This window comes from Pleurodeles waltl, chromosome 10, assembly GCF_031143425.1.
Source record: "Pleurodeles waltl isolate 20211129_DDA chromosome 10, aPleWal1.hap1.20221129, whole genome shotgun sequence".
Taxonomy (NCBI): Eukaryota; Metazoa; Chordata; class Amphibia; order Caudata; family Salamandridae; genus Pleurodeles; species Pleurodeles waltl.
This window is the reverse complement of record NC_090449.1, coordinates 995,985,604-996,002,389: the sequence shown is the minus strand read 5'-3', so window position 1 is coordinate 996,002,389 and position 16,786 is coordinate 995,985,604.

Here is a 16,786-nt window from a genome sequence, read left to right as displayed (position 1 = left end):
CAGACATCCAGCTGGAGCAGATGCCAAGACCAAACCCACTGCCAGTAAGTGAACCTTGCCTGATATGTCACCCTTGGTGCCACTGAGATAGCCTGTAGACTGTCCTCAGACATTACTCCATTTTCCCATGGTACAAGGACACTGGACTTGTGCAACCAACTGGTGTAGCTACTACTCTTATGAATCCATCTACCATGACCTAACTCATCACCCCTTTTCACATTTTACCACTTTGATTTTGCCCTTATTCATCATGATATGCACAATAAACCATAATTGAATATAGATACTGTATATGTGTCTTTATTAATATCTCAACAATTGCAACTCTTGCCAGATGTGGTGAGTTCATGCCCCCTTGCATCGAACAGCCAGTGTAATGGTCATCAGACAGAGCCTCCCACAGCATGAGACAAATTACACAGAGATGTCACACGACAGGCGTCTGAGAGTTTGCAATCCAGCCAACACAATAGTATAGTCAGCATTCCATTCTGCAAATACAGCATGAAAGAGAGTATTATCAGGATGGATGGCATGGTTGCACACAATTCACACATACAGATAACATAAGTCATGGCCATGGTAACCCACCTACAAAGCAGGGGCAGCCAGTATGGACCTTCATATCACCAGGCACAGACTCAACACATACACATAACAAAGCTACATGATCACATATCCCATGGAACATACATATGACATCACTGATGACCCAGTACATTGACCATACACAAACATAGGGCATATGCCTGGAGTATTCTTCTTACTGCTTTCTCACTTTACAGTAATCTGCACCTTGTACAGCAACGTCAGAATACAAACACAGCTAGGCCCAATGGTCATCACAAACTACTCCACCCACTGTGTAGCCAGAGGCCATGATCTCTTCTTCACACAAGTGCCACATACTTCAACTGACATGACCAATACCATATCTCATCCCACCAAGCCCACTGGTTTTAGGAAAGGACAAAGCAGTCACATATCCACATGTCTGACAATCAAAAACAGGTCGCTCAAACAGTGAGATACTTGGAAGAAGTGGAGCGTGCCCTGACTGGTACAACTACTCAAGACCAAAAGACAGAGGACTTTGCTCCCTGCCATGGTGCGGAAACAACAATAGGGGAGGTCTGTGTTTTATACTACAGAACTAAATGGCATTTGCACTTTTTTGGCACACATGAGGAGGAAAGGAGGATAGGGAAACACAAGAAACATAGCTCAATACTGAATAGTCTATCCAGAAGTGAATGTTAGGATCAGATGTAACAATACATGTCAGAGCTGACCCTCTATAACGATACATCTTACAATCCATCAGTCAGCTTCCCCAACTCACATATAGGCATTGGAGCTCATTACACCAACACCGATGAATCTAGGCAGGAAGTTTTATGGCAGTAATCCATATTAAAAAAGTGTTCATGCAACACTTGTAAAGGTCCACTTCACATACCTGGGTGTCAGTGGAAGTACTGATTAATGAGCTCTGTTCTATTGTAAGCTGCTCTTTCTTCCTCTGGCCCTACTGGTCCTGCTTCCTCCCCCTCATGTACGATCAATGGTATCTGATGTCTCAGGGTTAGATTGTGGAGCGTGCAGCAGGTAACGATGATTTGGCATACCTTGTGAGGCAAGTAGCGGAGGGCACCTCCACATAGGTCTATGTAGGAGGCTGTCCTGGCTTATAGTGGGTACCTGATGGTTCTTACACCTTGTGCCAGGTCCAGTTATCCCTTATTAGTAGATTAGTAGTGTTCTAGCAGCTTAGGCTGATATAGGTAGATATATCAGAGCAGCTTAGGCTGAACTAGGAGACATGCAAAGCTCCTACTATACCACTTATATCATATAGGTACTATATCATAAGAAAGACAAGACTCAGAGTTACTAAAAATAAAGGTACTTTATTTTAGTGACAATGTGCCAAAAATATCTTAGAGGATATACTCCCTTAGGAGGTAAGTAAAATACACAAAATATACACACAAACTAAAATCAGGTAAGTAAAACAGTCAGAAAGTAAACCATATACTAAGAAAGTGGAATGCGAACCACGAATGGACCCCTAGGCTAGTGTAGTGTGTAGAGGGTCACTGGGAATGTAAGAAAACACTAAGGGTGTCCAAGATACCCCACCCCAAGACCCTGGAAAGTAGGAGTAAAGTACTACTATTTCCCCAGAAACACACAACTCGTGATAGAGGATTTTGCAAAGACCACAACAGACTGCAAAGCACTGAAGATGGATCCTGGACCTGACGAACTGCAAAGGAAGGGGACCAAGTACAAGAGTCGTGAAAGTGTCCAGGGGGGCAGGAGCCCACTGAACCCCGGAAGAAGGTGCAAAATGACTGGCTCTGGATGGAAGAATCTGAAGATTCTGCTACAACGAAAGACGCTAAGAACTTCTTCATGCAGAAGATGTCCTACGGAGTGCTGGAGGGTGCAGAGTTGTTTCTTTGGCAAAAGACTGCAAATAAGCCTTGCTAGCAGCAAGAGTCACAGTTGAAGAAAAAGGGTACTGCCCGGGCCCAGGAAGGACCAGGATGTCACCACTTAGGATAGGAGACAGAGGGAGCCCTCAGCAACGTAGAGAGCCCATGCACAAGAAGATTGCATCCACAGAAGCACTTGAACATGGGTTCAAGAAGCCTGAACACGGCGGTCATCTCACACTGCAAAAGAGGGTCCCACGAAGCCGGAGATAAACTCAGTGAGCTATGCATTTCAGGTCAGAGTGCTGTGGACTTGGGCTTGGCTGTGCATGAAGGATTTTGTGGAAATGTGCACAGAAGCCCCTGTAGCTGCAGTTTACGAGGTTCACAGGATTACTGTCTGGAGAGGGGAGGCAAGGACTTACCTCCTCCAAATTTGGACAGTTGGACCACTGAACAATGTGGGTCACTTGGTTCCACCACTTGCATTCCAGGGGCCATGCTCGTCAGGATGAGCGGGGTCCCAGCTTACCGGTGACGCTGAAGTTTGGTGCCTGCTGGAGCAGGGAGAAGATTCCAGCAACCCACAGGAGATTTCTTTGTAGCTTCCAGTGCAGGATGAAGGCAGGCAGCCCCCAAAGCATGCACCATCAGGAAACAGTTGAGAAAGCCGGCAGGATTAGGCGCTAAAATGTCGCTGGTAGTCTTCTTGCTACTTTGTTAGAATTTTGCAGGCATCCTGGAGCAGTCAGCGGTCGATCCTTGGCAGAAGTCAAAGAGAGAGGTGCAGAGGAACTCTGGTGAATTCTTGCAAGTCGTTGTCTGAGAAAAAGCCCACTGGAGAGACCCTAAACAGCCCTCAGAGGAGGATTGGCCACCTAGTCAGGTAAGCACCTATCAGGTGGGGTCTCTAACATCACCTGCTGGCACTGGCCACTCAGTGGTCGCTAGAGTGCCCTCACACCTCTGGATTCAAGATGTGAGAGGTCTGGGACACACTGGAGGAGCTCTGGGCACCACCCCTGGGGTGGTGATGGACAGGGGAGTAGTCACTCCCCTTTCCTTTGTCCAGATTCGCACTAGGGCAGGGACTGGATGTTCCCTAAACCGGTGTAGACTGGCTTATGCAAGGAGGGCACCATCTGTGCCCTTCAAAGAATTTCCAGAGGCTGGGAGAGGCTACCCCTCCCCAGCCTTTAACACCTATTTCCAAAGGGAGAGGGTGTAACACCCTCTCTCAGAGGAAATTCTTTGTTCTGCCTTTCTAGGACTGGGTTGCCCAGACCCCACGAGGGCAGAACCCTGTCTGTGGGGTGGCAGCAGCGGTAGCTGCAGAGAAAACCCCAGACAGCTGGTTTGGCAGTACCCTGGGTCGATAGTGGAGCCCCCTGGATGCATGGAATTGGCTCCCCAATACCAGATTTGGCATGGGGGGACAATTTCATGATCTTAGACATGTTACATGGCCATGTTCAGAGTTACCATTGTGAAGCTACATATAGGTATTGACCTATATGTAGTGCACGCGTGTAATGGTGTCCCCACACCCACAAAGTCTGAGGAAATAGCCCTGAACTATGTTGGGCACCTTTGCAAGTGCAAGGGTGCCCTCACACTTAATAACTTTGCACCTAACCTTCAGCAAGTGAAGGTTAGACATTTAGGTGACTTTTAAGTTACTTAAGTGCAGTGGAAATGGCTGTGAAATAAAGTGTATGTTATTTCACTCAGGCTGCAATGGGAGTCCTGTGTAAAGGTTTGTCTGAGCTCCTTATGGGTGGCAAAATAAATGCTGCAGCCCATAGGGATCTCTTGGAACCCCAATACCCTGGGTACCTAGTTACCATATACTAGGGAATTATAAGGGTGTTCCCGTATCCCAATTGAAATTGGTAAAAGTGGTCACTAGCCTACAGTGACAAATTCAGAGGGAGCATGAGCACTGAGGTTCTGATTAGCAGAGCCTCAGTGACACAGTTAGGCACTAAACAGGTATACACATTCAGGCCACAGACTATGAGCACTGGGGTCCTGGCTAGCAGGGTCCCAGTGAGACAGATAAAACACACTGACCAACAGGGTTTTCTCAAGGAGCACTGGGGTCCTGGCTAGCAGGATCCCAGAGAGACAGCAAAACACACTGACATATACTCACAAACAGGTCAAAAGTGGGGGTAACAATGCTAGAAAGAGGCTACCTTCTCACAGTCCAGGCACCTGAATATTGCCTTGAGGGGCCCAAATGTTCATTCGTTTACACTCCTTGTCCTCCCGTGGACCTCACTGAAATGGAGTTCCCCTGGTGTCGCTGGGTACCTCACTGGTGTCAACAGCCAAGGAAGGTTAGGATAGCCAGAGTAACCTGTGAACACAATGATAGAAAAAAGCATAAATAGCTTCAGTGGCTTCCTATGATGTGATGACAGGTGACATAACACTGAAACACACAATACAATGCAAACTTACCAAGCAGCCAGGACCTCTCTGATTGTAGACGTGCTATAAGATGTGGGACATTGCCGCATTACATAGAAATCATGCACTGATCCTGGAAACTTGGCTGTGACGTGTGAGATGTACTGGTTTGCAAGACACACTACCTGTATGTTGATTGAGTGGTAGTTCTTCCTGTTCCTATACACTTGTTCATTGGCATTGGGAGGGACCAGGGTGTCATGGGTGCCATCAATGCATCCTACCACATGAAGAATGTGTCCCATCTCATAAATGTCTGCCTTCAGGAGCGCCAAATCAGCTCCTTTGGGGGAACCTGATGTAGCTGTCCAGGTACTTCAACACACCACACAGTACATCCTTCAACACCAGACTGAACATGGACTGAGACATCCCTGATGTTAAGGTCACAGTATTCTGAAAGGGCCCTGTGGCCAGGAAATGTAGCACTGACAAGACTTGCAACTGGGACTGTGGATAGTTGGCATCAGATCTGGCTCCAACTGTACACATAGATCCATGATGGTACGACGATTCAGGCAATATGTCTGGATAACATGCCTGTCCTCCATGGTTGCCAGGTCATCTAGTGGACGGTACACTGGTGGTTGTCTCACTCTCCTCATAGCAGGTGAACTATGTTGAGAGGAGATGATGTACAATGAGTTATGCAGTATGCACACATCACCACCTGATTGTATATTACCTGACACCTTACAACTAAAGGTAGCTTAGGACTGCTGACATATACGATGCAGAACACAGATATGTACCACATCAACCCTCACTACTGCAAATTGCCTTACATGTAAATTGGAATGTACATAAGAAACATATGTCATTGTACATCTGTGTGTGACTTTGCTGTCATGGACTTATTACACATATGTTTCAGTATCTACCCATACCCTGCCATGGCACATGTACTACAGAGTCACTTTACATTGTTCTCAACATATACACAGCCTGAACATGTCATTGTGTAAAGATAGTCACAATATGTTGCACGACCAATAAGGTTCCAACATATGGTTACACTGCAAATAGGGGGACCAAGTGAGTGAGGCAGATTATTTTGCACGTCCACGATTACGTGTGGCCAAAATGGCAGGCGCCTGACCTACTGTAGTGGACAGTTGGAAGTGACCTAAGTCCGCCAGCAGAAGTAGTCATGGCAATAGGTGATCACAACCACTGTGCTACTTATCATTGGTTAACATTGCTGCGTTTGGTTGACTGGGGCCATTGAGCATGACCACTGACGGTGACGGCCCTGTATGTGGCAGTGGTGACCGCCATTTTCTGCAATTATGGTTACTTGACTCTTGACACTGTTTCTAGCAAGACCTCCACGACATGATATGTTGTGTCCTGCCTCTGGGAACCATCATACCACATCCTGCAGGTGAGATGGCCCCTGCCTTCATCCTGAAGAGCTTGAAAAGGTAGTGGAGGAGGAGCTACCCCTGTATGGACAGCTATATAGGGCACCAGAGGAACAGGGGAGTACTATGAACCAGCTATGTGTGATAGGTGTTGTGTGTGACATTTATTAGGCTTGTGAACTGGAGAGTGTATAGATGCAGCCAATGCCATGTTGTGAAAGCGTCTTAGCATAGAGGATGGGTATGTGTTCCTACTTGCAGTGACAGATGTGTAGTTACCAATCCTATTGGCATGGTGCATGTATACATGACTTTCTCCTTTTGTCTGTGTCATCCATGCAGGTAAACACCCATCAGAAGAAGGGAATATGGTGTGCCATCGCCAAGCAAGTGCGGACGCTGCAAGTCCACAGCTGGCGGAGCACCCATTGTCACAAGCCGTGGGAGGACATCAGACGCTGGGCCAGGAAGATCACGTAGGCCCATCTGGGGATGTCCTCCCAACAAGGGAGGGGTGCCTGTCAGACCCTGACTCCCTTTATTGACCTGCATCTTGGCGGTGGCCTACCCTGAGGTGGATGGGAATTTGAGGGCAGCACAGCAGCCGCAAGAGAGTGAGTACTGACTGTACCTTGTACTTGGCTCTGGTTCTATGGTGTTTGCAGTCACACTGTAGCAGCTGTGACAATGTTGTAGGTGCTACAGGTATGTAGATTAGTGGGAATATGTAGTACCCACATCGTCTGACAATGTATATGTTTATTTCACCTGTGTCAAGACATATCCATGACTGCATGTGGAGAAGCTCAGATGACAATGCCACATGTGTGAGTTCACCCAGCCATTTCATGGTTGTAAGCTGCAGTTTCATCCTACCCAAGAGTATGTCCTAGTCCATCCTTCAGCATTTGTGCTTTATTAGCTCTAAGGTGTCTGAGCACTCCTATCTGTCTTGATCGCCTGTATTAGCCATTGGGTGCCTGACATAATTTGTACAGGGTCCATGTAACATTTCTCATGGTACACGTATTGACTTCATGTGAGGCAGGACTCTCTGCACAGATATGATCAGGATAAAGCAGTATATATGTGTATGTAAATGCATCCCCATTGTCCCATCTCTTTTATTTTATATGGTGTGTGAAGGTAGTAAGGGAAGGCTATTCAACTGTGTGTGTCTGATTTTGTCTATTTGTCCTTTACATGCAATTCCATGGCATTGCTATATAGGTAAATCACATTGAGCCCAAAGGCCTTGTTCCCTAGTTGATAAGTGGCTAGGCAGGGCTGCCCTATCACTATATGCAATGTCCATGCAATGTGTGCCAATGTCCTACCAATTACAGTGACACATATGTTGTTAACTGCTTACATCATGTCTCAATAGTTTCTCGGGGTACCAGGTAATAGAGTGGGTCAATCATTACTATGCTCTGCCTAGATGATGTGAACAGTTTGGACAGGATTTTTCATATATTGATTTATAATTTCATTGTATGATGGTTTAGCTGTACTACATTTTCTAAGACAGTTGTGAAATCTCTAACAAAAACAAGTGAAAATGTTTTGAAATTAAGAAATCTCTGATAAATACAAATGGAGGAACATCCTGTAGGGAACTCCTTCATGAACAGCATAGGAAGGTCTATTCTAAGAAAAAGAGTTGCTGGTTGACTGGGGTGTGAGTCCTGGTCAGACAGCAACCACAATTCTTCTGATGGTAAGGCACAAGCCAGCTCTAAATTAACCTCTGCTCAACCCTCTGGTACCTTGGTACAGAGCAGTCAGGCTTAACCTAGAGGTAATGTGTAAAGTATTTGTACAATACTTCAAATAGAGAACCCCAAGCAACTTTAGAAAAGTAAAGCAAAAAGTAATAAATGAAACAAGATCAGAATGCCAAAATCCAATCAGTAGAACCGGAGTTATTGATTTGTATAGATTTTAGTGAAAAACAGCACCAAAAAGCAGAAATCACCATCTGCAGCTGTCTGGTCGTGCTGGACCGTGTTAAAGTCACACTCTCAGGCTGACTGTGATGTAGCACAGGTCGACTACAGTCACCATGTTAGGCCCTCTGAAGTTTACCTTCTCAAATTTGTGCCAAGAATACTGTTCGCGATGGAGAGTGCTGCGACAAGTAGTGAGAGTGTTTCAGTAGGCTGCCGGAGTAGCACAAAGAGCAGGCCAGGAGTTGAGGGTGGATGCTGCTGGAGTTTCACATTGGCGATCTCCCGCTAGAGGTCAATGGTATAGCTTCACGCTGAATTGCGATGCTAAGGGGCCTGTTTGCTGTTGCAAAGATTACAAAAGCTTGAATACAGCTCCATTTGAGCCACATCAAGGGTCCAGGACCTGAGGGGCACTACTTGGGGGTCAGGAACTCAATTCAGCTGGTTCCAGGGGCTGGTGTAGGACATTGAGGAGCCCTTTAAATCCCTGAAGCTCAGGTCTGTAGTTCAGCAGACTAGCCCTTGAAGTCACTCTGCTGTTCTGGGTTCAAGGGTGAAGTTGCAAGTCCAGTTCTCTACTCACCCAGACAAAAGGTCAAGAGGCAACAGGTCACTAAATGAGGGCAGAAGTTTCTTTGGAGCTGCATTCTACCAGAGTGGCAGTTCTTTTAGCAGCACAGTGTCCTTTCTCCTGACAGAGTATACACAGGTTCACACGTATACTGAAGAGTTACTGAGAAAGGTCCAGTATTTATACCTGGTTGGGCCTTTGGAGTGGGAAGAAGCTTCTAGACGCATACCTTTGAAGCACACAGGTGCTCTGTCTTCCTGGTCCTAGCTCCAGGCTCACTACAGGGAGTATGTAGTGCTTTGTGTGGAGACAAGCCACAACCTGTTCAAGTGTAAGTAGGGCTCTGTCCAGCTCCCTCCTGTCCTGTTAGTTATGGCCAATTCAGTCACACCTAAGTTCCCTATTTTGTGTGGACACCTAGGAGGAATACACAAAGCCCAGCTGTCAACTTCACTCAGTCATGTGACCCAGAGACAGGCTGCAGACACAAAATGAACTAAAGCAAAAAATGCTAACTCTCTAAAAGTGCCATTTGCAAAATTGTAATTTAAAATCCAAATTCATCATACATGCCCGTTTGGATATTACATTTATAAAATGGAACACAGTAACTCCAATGTTATCCTTTGGGAAAGGTAGGCCTTGCAGTAGTGAAAAACAAATTTAAGAGTTTTTTTTCACTAAAAGGACATGTAAAACTTAAAAGTACATGTCCTACCATTTACATACATTGCAACCAGGTAGTGCCCTTTTACTGGGTTCTTAAAAGTAAAATGTATAAGACAATTAGGAATAAGCCGATGTTACCATGTTTAGAAGACAGAGCACAAGCTCTGGTAAGCAGTAGTAAACTGTACAGAGCCCTAAGGCCAACAATAAGGAATCCAGAATAAAATTGGAGAAGGAAGGGAAAAAGTCTAGGAATCACCATGCAGACAGGGCCAAGTCCAACAGTTATACATTGTCTAACGCTAAGAAACCTGACACAGATTTCTTGTACAGGTAGTGCTAGAGAAATCTTGTTAAAATGCTGAATAGTTAGTTGTAATTTTTTGTTCTGTATCTAGTTGTGGGTGAATTAAGGTGATTTTTCATTTTAAAAGTAGAGCAATGCCCATTGATTTGATAAAAAATATTTTGCAATATGTGGAGTTCTTTACCATTTATTGAAATTCTTCTGATGCTTTATTTCATTATTTTTGCTTTACTTTTTTGAACTGTGCTCTGGATATTACAAAGTGATAGTGACTCTGACATTTCCTGTAAACTACACAAATGTCTTACTTCAGTTACATATTTGACCAATAACGTTTTGAAGTTGTATGCAGTGAAAACGGAGCTTTTGGTCTTAAGGAATCAGTCTTACACCTGGACTGCTTGCTGGCAATCACTGCCTGTTGACCCACACTCAGACACTGCTAATATGATAAAAAATGTTGGTATCACTAGTAACGCTGATCTAGTCTTCATGCCAACAAGATGGATGGTGTTTGTAACTCAAGGGATTGCTTTGAATTTGCGGGCCGATGCATTCATCTTCCTTACTTACCCTTTCTTCCCTTTTGGCCTCAAACCAGAAGAGATTTCCTCCATGGAGAGCTATTGCACTGGGGATACCAAATGCACCTTCCCAATATCAGATCCTTTCACATTGCATTGTTTGAAATATTGAAAAAGTTACTGACCTATGTGTTGAGGCATATACATATTTCAATTAAAATCTGGATTATTTTGAAATATGTTCAATATTGAATTAAATTTTGTTTTAGTATAGATTTTACAATTGAATGTTTCAGGGACAACCTTGTCAAAACCGTTTACCACCATTCATTTCCTGCCTTTGTTCTCACTCTTGCAGGTCTTTTTCACCCCTACTTTCTCTCTTTGTCTCTATTTTTAGGTCTTATTCTTCCTCCCTTTTTTCAACTTTTGTTTCTTTCCTTCTCTATTTCTATGTCACTCTGGATCAAAGTGTAACAACTCAAAAATAAGCACTGGTGACCTGCACAAGTAAGCACCGGCTCAAATTGAGAACATATATACAGACAAAGCATTTGCAGTTGCTCGAGTTTGAGCTATTACCATTGTAAACTCCTAACCGGACTTTTCTTGCCACATAAACTGATAAATAAAAGTAAAACAGTTTCACAAATGCGAGTTGATGGTCGCCATGAACGTGAAGGAGACACAGAAAAGGAAACAGATGTTTGTTTGCAGTCAAACGTATCTGCAAAAGTGCAATTATCCATGTAACCGGCAAAAGTAGAATTGTCCATGTAACCAGTAAAAGTAGAATTATCCATGTAACAGGGCGATGTCATGCAAAGCGCTCAACTACCTCCCAGGGAGATCGCGCTGCATAGGAAATAAAAAGAAATAGTGCAGAAACCATTCGGAAAACACTGAGCCTCGTTTGTTTTAAGTAGTTTACTGGTGCTGTAGAGGGAGGCTAAAATCGGAAAACGCACAGCGTATGCATGCCTTTTACTAATGAAATCAAGCAAATTTTAAAAGGCAAGCCCACAACCCACCAAACTGATGGGCGTGGTTAAAAGCCCACAGAGAGATTACAACAGGGGCCCGAACGCTTGCGTATGCTCGACCCTAAAAAGGAAACACAGCTAAAGCTCACTGGAACCAGTCCTCCTAAAAAAGGGGTAATGTGGCTGGCTGACAGCATGTGCTATCTAGAATGATCAATGAGCTATGGAGGAGCCTGCCTAATGTCATTGCCGTTGTCTTCCTTTCAATGTTCTGAAAGTATCACATAAAATTCAGATGTTAGCAAGACTGGGATTGGGAACAACTATTTGATGTTGCAGATATTCGTGTCATTCCTTTTGACGCACTCAAATAACTCACTGGGCATCAGGCAGGGGAATGAAGTGCCGGTTAGCCGCCTTTTCTGAAGCTGTGAGTTCTTTAAACAGACAAACACGTTGTGAAAGACTGTCACTCTTGAGTTAGTGTTGTGACCTGACCTTAACCTGCTGACGAATGTGCGAAAAGGCGCTCTCTTCCTATCACGTCTTATAAATAAAGATGGGTATTTACGAAACAGCCTCTAACCTATCGGAGTACCATTTGCACTGGTACGGTAATATCACATATTTCTTTCTGCAGATGTCCTAAGTGAATTTTATGGTTGACTTGCCTGACATTAGTTGGATAACTGTGAGCTCCGGAATGCCATTTCCTCTTTGTATCGAGTGTAAATGCAGTCTCAGAAGTATGTTTTGGACTAAACCATTTGATAACCGATAAGGTAGATTATACAGGTTTGTAATGGAAACTCAAGTACTTGGCAAACAATTTTATGCGTCTTATGGGTGATGCATTGACTAATGTACCTCCACATGGAAAATTCAGAGTGCATCTGATGCTCTTTAATAGGCTCAGTATGTTGAAGTGCCTGTTCCAAGGTCCCTTGACGTCCCCACATATATCACTTATTTAAACAAGTTACTCACGCTAAAACAGACTCAACTGCAGACGGATGTGTAGATTAATTGATTAACCGTAAGACTGCAGTGATTTATACGTGCTTAGTGTTTCTGGTGACATAATAAACCAAAGCAAGTGGGAGCTTTATTAGTACCATAATGGCGATGTTAGAATGTTGACAGCCAATCAGAAATCTTAGCGTGTGGTACACGATTGCCAGTATTGATCTGCAAGCTAATAGCCTTATTTAGAGTTTGGCGGATGGGATGTTTTGTCACAGACGTGGTGGATATCCTTCTGCCATATTACAAGTGCATTAAACTCTATATCACTTGCAATAGGATAACCACCACATTTGTAACATAGTATCTGTCCACTAAACTCTAAGTAAGACCCTTGGGGCCTGATTACGAGTTGGTCATTAAATAACGTCCTGTGCATGAACTCCTACTTACAAAAGGGTTGGAATTATGAGTTAGGTATTTAATGCATCCAATATGTATTATATAAATATTGGATTCATTAAAAACCTCAACTGTTGTTACATTTCAGCAGGTCAAACCTGTTGAAATGTAACGGAGGGTGATTTTACATTATTCACCATAGCACGTGGAGTTTGGTGAATAAACACTAGAATTCCCATGTTATTCCAAAGAATCTCGGAATAGGTGGAATTTATCACAGTCGATAAATAACATAGCCCGTGTATCGTTATTCATCATAAATACTATAATTGCTGGCCCCTCTTTGGGATTGACAAATGTCTCCAATGTTTCTTTCTCATGGTCGTTGTATTGTCCTAATTAGATGTGTGTGTTATCCCCGATTTAGGTAGTAGCTGCGGTTGCCAGTCACATGACAACATACTTGTGTTGGGACAACTGCAGCTTCTGAGTTTTTCATACACATAGCACACCCGCAAATTACAAGCAGAACGTTCGGGTAAAACACAGCCTACAGGTAAGAAGAATTGAAGCAGAAACACTGATTATTGTTTGCTGTTCCGTATTTCTTAGACATCAACTCATAATCAATTGATACTCCTAATTTCCAGCAATGCTGATCCCCAAGGTACCTCTCCTTCCAGGTTGGGGAAAAACAATCTGGGGTTGTCGCATTTGTTTAATTTGGGTACAATGTCATCAGGGCACTTTGCCAGGGGAGTGCTGACCCGAGCTGTTGCTGGACATTCCAGGCTAACTTGCAGCTGCGAAGTAGGAGTAATCAGAGAGACCCGATTGTGGAGGAAAATTGTTTGGGATTTGTGTTTGTCTTTAATGTTAAACTGTATGTGTTTTTAAGCACCCTAGTGGGGCTTTGATTAAAGCCACATGCAAGAGTAGGCCCAATGAGTGCCCCGGATTCTGAGGGCCAGAATTACTACTGAGTCCATCTTGATGTGACTTTAACAGAGCTACCACGCAATCCAGGCAGAAGTAGCCAAACATGTAAACTATGTTTTCCGATGTAACGTTAGTTCACCTTCTGCTAGCTTATCATAAAAGGCAATGCAGTCCCTAAAATAATGTAGGCACTGTCTAATAAACCCAATATATACAGTAGCTATTGAAATAATGAACTTCAAGGTACAAATCGTGTTTTTTATTTATTAGGTTTTTATGTGCCAACAACATACATTAACACAATGCCGATAGGTGCGGAAACAGAAATCTTTGCACATGATACGTCAATATACTGGGAAGTAAAGGAGCAAATGAGGTATTAACAAGAAGGACAGGGGAAGAGTCCAAGTATGTTGGCAGTAACAAAGTGGGATCCGTTGAGGATCTAGTGTCCCGGTGTGTCTGAGCAAACATCAACCAGAAAGTAGAGACGCCCAGAAAAGGTTGTTGTATCAGTCCGAGTCATCTCACTCCAAAACAAGCAAATAATGTAGTGGTTGACATATGTATTTGGGTCTGGATGCTTGGGGGCAATGGCATACCGAAACTTACATGTTTCCAGAATAAAGGCTTTAAAGGCTTGCCACAGGGTAGCCTGTGTAGGGACAAACCGGTATTGAGAGAGAAGTACTCGTTAATGGAGTTGTGCAGGTCTGCATGGAAGCCTGCATCACACAGAGCGTTACCTGGGAACTGCCAACTGCATCCAGACTGCCTCCTTATGGCAGGCATAACACCAGTCTGACCAGAGAATGATCCGACAATGTACATGGCAAATGTGCCCATCAGTTTTCCATTGTGCTGCATTTTCAGATAGAAACTAGTAATCTAGCCTCATCCAAACTCCATAGTGTGCGGAACAGAAGGTATAGTCAGAAGTGGATGGGTGGCACTGGAGACAGATGACATAAAGGGCGTATGTGTCTGTAAAATCACAGAGAACCCGCAGAGCTTGTAGCTCACCACTCGCCTGCAATCTGGAATCTACTGAAGGGTTCTGTACCATGTTTATGTCCGTACCCATAATATTTACGTCTGCCTCAAAATGACCCATCAGAGCGTCTAGGTCTTGATTAAACTCAGGGGCATCTACTGTTGGAGCATAGACATTTATCATCAGGGTCCATTTACCAGCCAGGGTACCAGTTAACATGACATATCGGACATCGAAGCCTAGGAAACCGGTTTTGAGTGTAAAAGGGTTACTTTTATGTATGAGTTTGCACACCCCTCTTGAGTTCGACCTGTAACAGGAAAAATATTGGTGTCCCCCACCCCAGGATGCAAATATTTGAGAGTTCTGAGGTTGGAGGTAGGTCTCTTGTTAAAAGCTATTTTTACCACATAGCATGTGAAATAGGAAAATACGTGCTTCCCTTTACATGGATTGGTAAGGCCACGGATATTTCAAGTAAGGAGGGTGCATTCTACCATCCTCCTCCGCCCATCATGTGTTATCGTTAGAGAGGGTAGTCCGGGAATGATTGTGCAGTGATAGCATGTAATGCAACACATTCTAGATGGGCAACAGAAAAACAACAAGACAAAAACATACAAACTCAAAATACCCTCCTCACCCACACTAGGCAATAGTACATCCAGCAAATCCCAAGAACATTCAGAACAATAACAAACATCCCTTCAATCAATGATGCGGTATACACCTTAAAGGAGAGGCAGTACCGTGGACAATAGGGCCTGTCTGATGCGTAATTACTGAAAAAAGAAAAGCATAATCACAAGTCAGGATGCAATAGGTGAGGACAGCAGAGGCTTTGCGCCAGATGGAGAAAGAACGGTAACAGAGGTGGCATGGGGGAGCTCTTGGCAGGTCTGTCAGTGGTGGGCACAGGTGGCAGGGGCCTCCTCATAGGTCAGGCAATGACTGTTCAGTGGGCATGGCAATCAAGGCAAGAGGTTGGCTTCATTCCTGAGTGCTCTGTCTGGAAGCAGAGTTGTTCATAGTATGTTGTTTGCAAAAGTCTGCAGCCACTGCTGGTGTGTCAAAGAAGTGAGGTTTTCCTGTTAACCTCAAACCGCAGCCATGCAGGGTACAACATGGCATACTTGAAGCCCATTTTGGGGAGAGTTCTTCACAAAGTTGTGCTGTGTCTACTGAATGGCCCTGGTGATATCAGGAAATAAGAAAATGGTGGTGCCCTGGTATTGTAATGGGTCCTGTTCATGGGCCAGTCGGAGTGCAGTGTCTCCATCCCTTTACTTAGAAGGCATGCAATTATTAGGTGGGGGAACACCTGGAAGTGGTCTCGGGCCCAGGGAATGGTTATTTCCGCGGAAGCAAGCTTCAAGTTCTTCATTTTTAGCTACTACAGTTTTGATAATGCATTCCATCTTTTCCAAGTATTTCACAGTGGTCGTCGCTCTGTCTTATAGCCCATAGATTCGCACTTCAGCACCATCCATTCTAGTGACCTGCCGGTTCAGGCATGCACCCATACGATCAAGACAGTTCGTGAGAACATCAAAGCAGGTGTCGATGGAGCAGAATCCAGCACGTAGTTCAGCCATCATGGTTGCAGTACTGCTTGTGGGCTCTGAGTTAGCATTCCCGTTCTGAAGTTCATCTGTGTTGGAGCATGATCCCTGGTTTCAGGTGGATTTGGGTTGTTTGAAGAGCAGTTTTCACTGTTTGCGATCTTCACAATCCATCATGTGGGCTAGTGGTCAAATACAGGTGGATGCACTGGAGGATAGTAAGGCAGCATGTAGAGCGCAGGACCGAACCAGAGTGAAGGTGATGTTCTAGTGTCGCAGGTCTATTGTGTGGACATAGTAAAAACAAAGCGAGCCGGTGAGTGCTCAACATGTCGGGGACCGGTCTGATGGGAGGGGTGAACTGGGATGAACTGGGCATGCCCTGGGACATCTGATCTGGAGTAATGCAGTATTCCAACAGGCAGTCTCAGCAGCATGTTCTTGGGCCCGATTGAGAAAAGGCCTCTTTTGTCATGGTAGCCCCCCATTTCTGCCTGGAAATGATGTGTTCTCAAACTGTAGGTGTCCTTGACCCCTGTGGACAGGTTTCCAGGGCCAGATGTCTTTCCCCAAAACTGTACTATGTGTGGCATGTCAGCCACCTTTGTAAGTCCCTAGTAAATAGGGACCAAGGGTC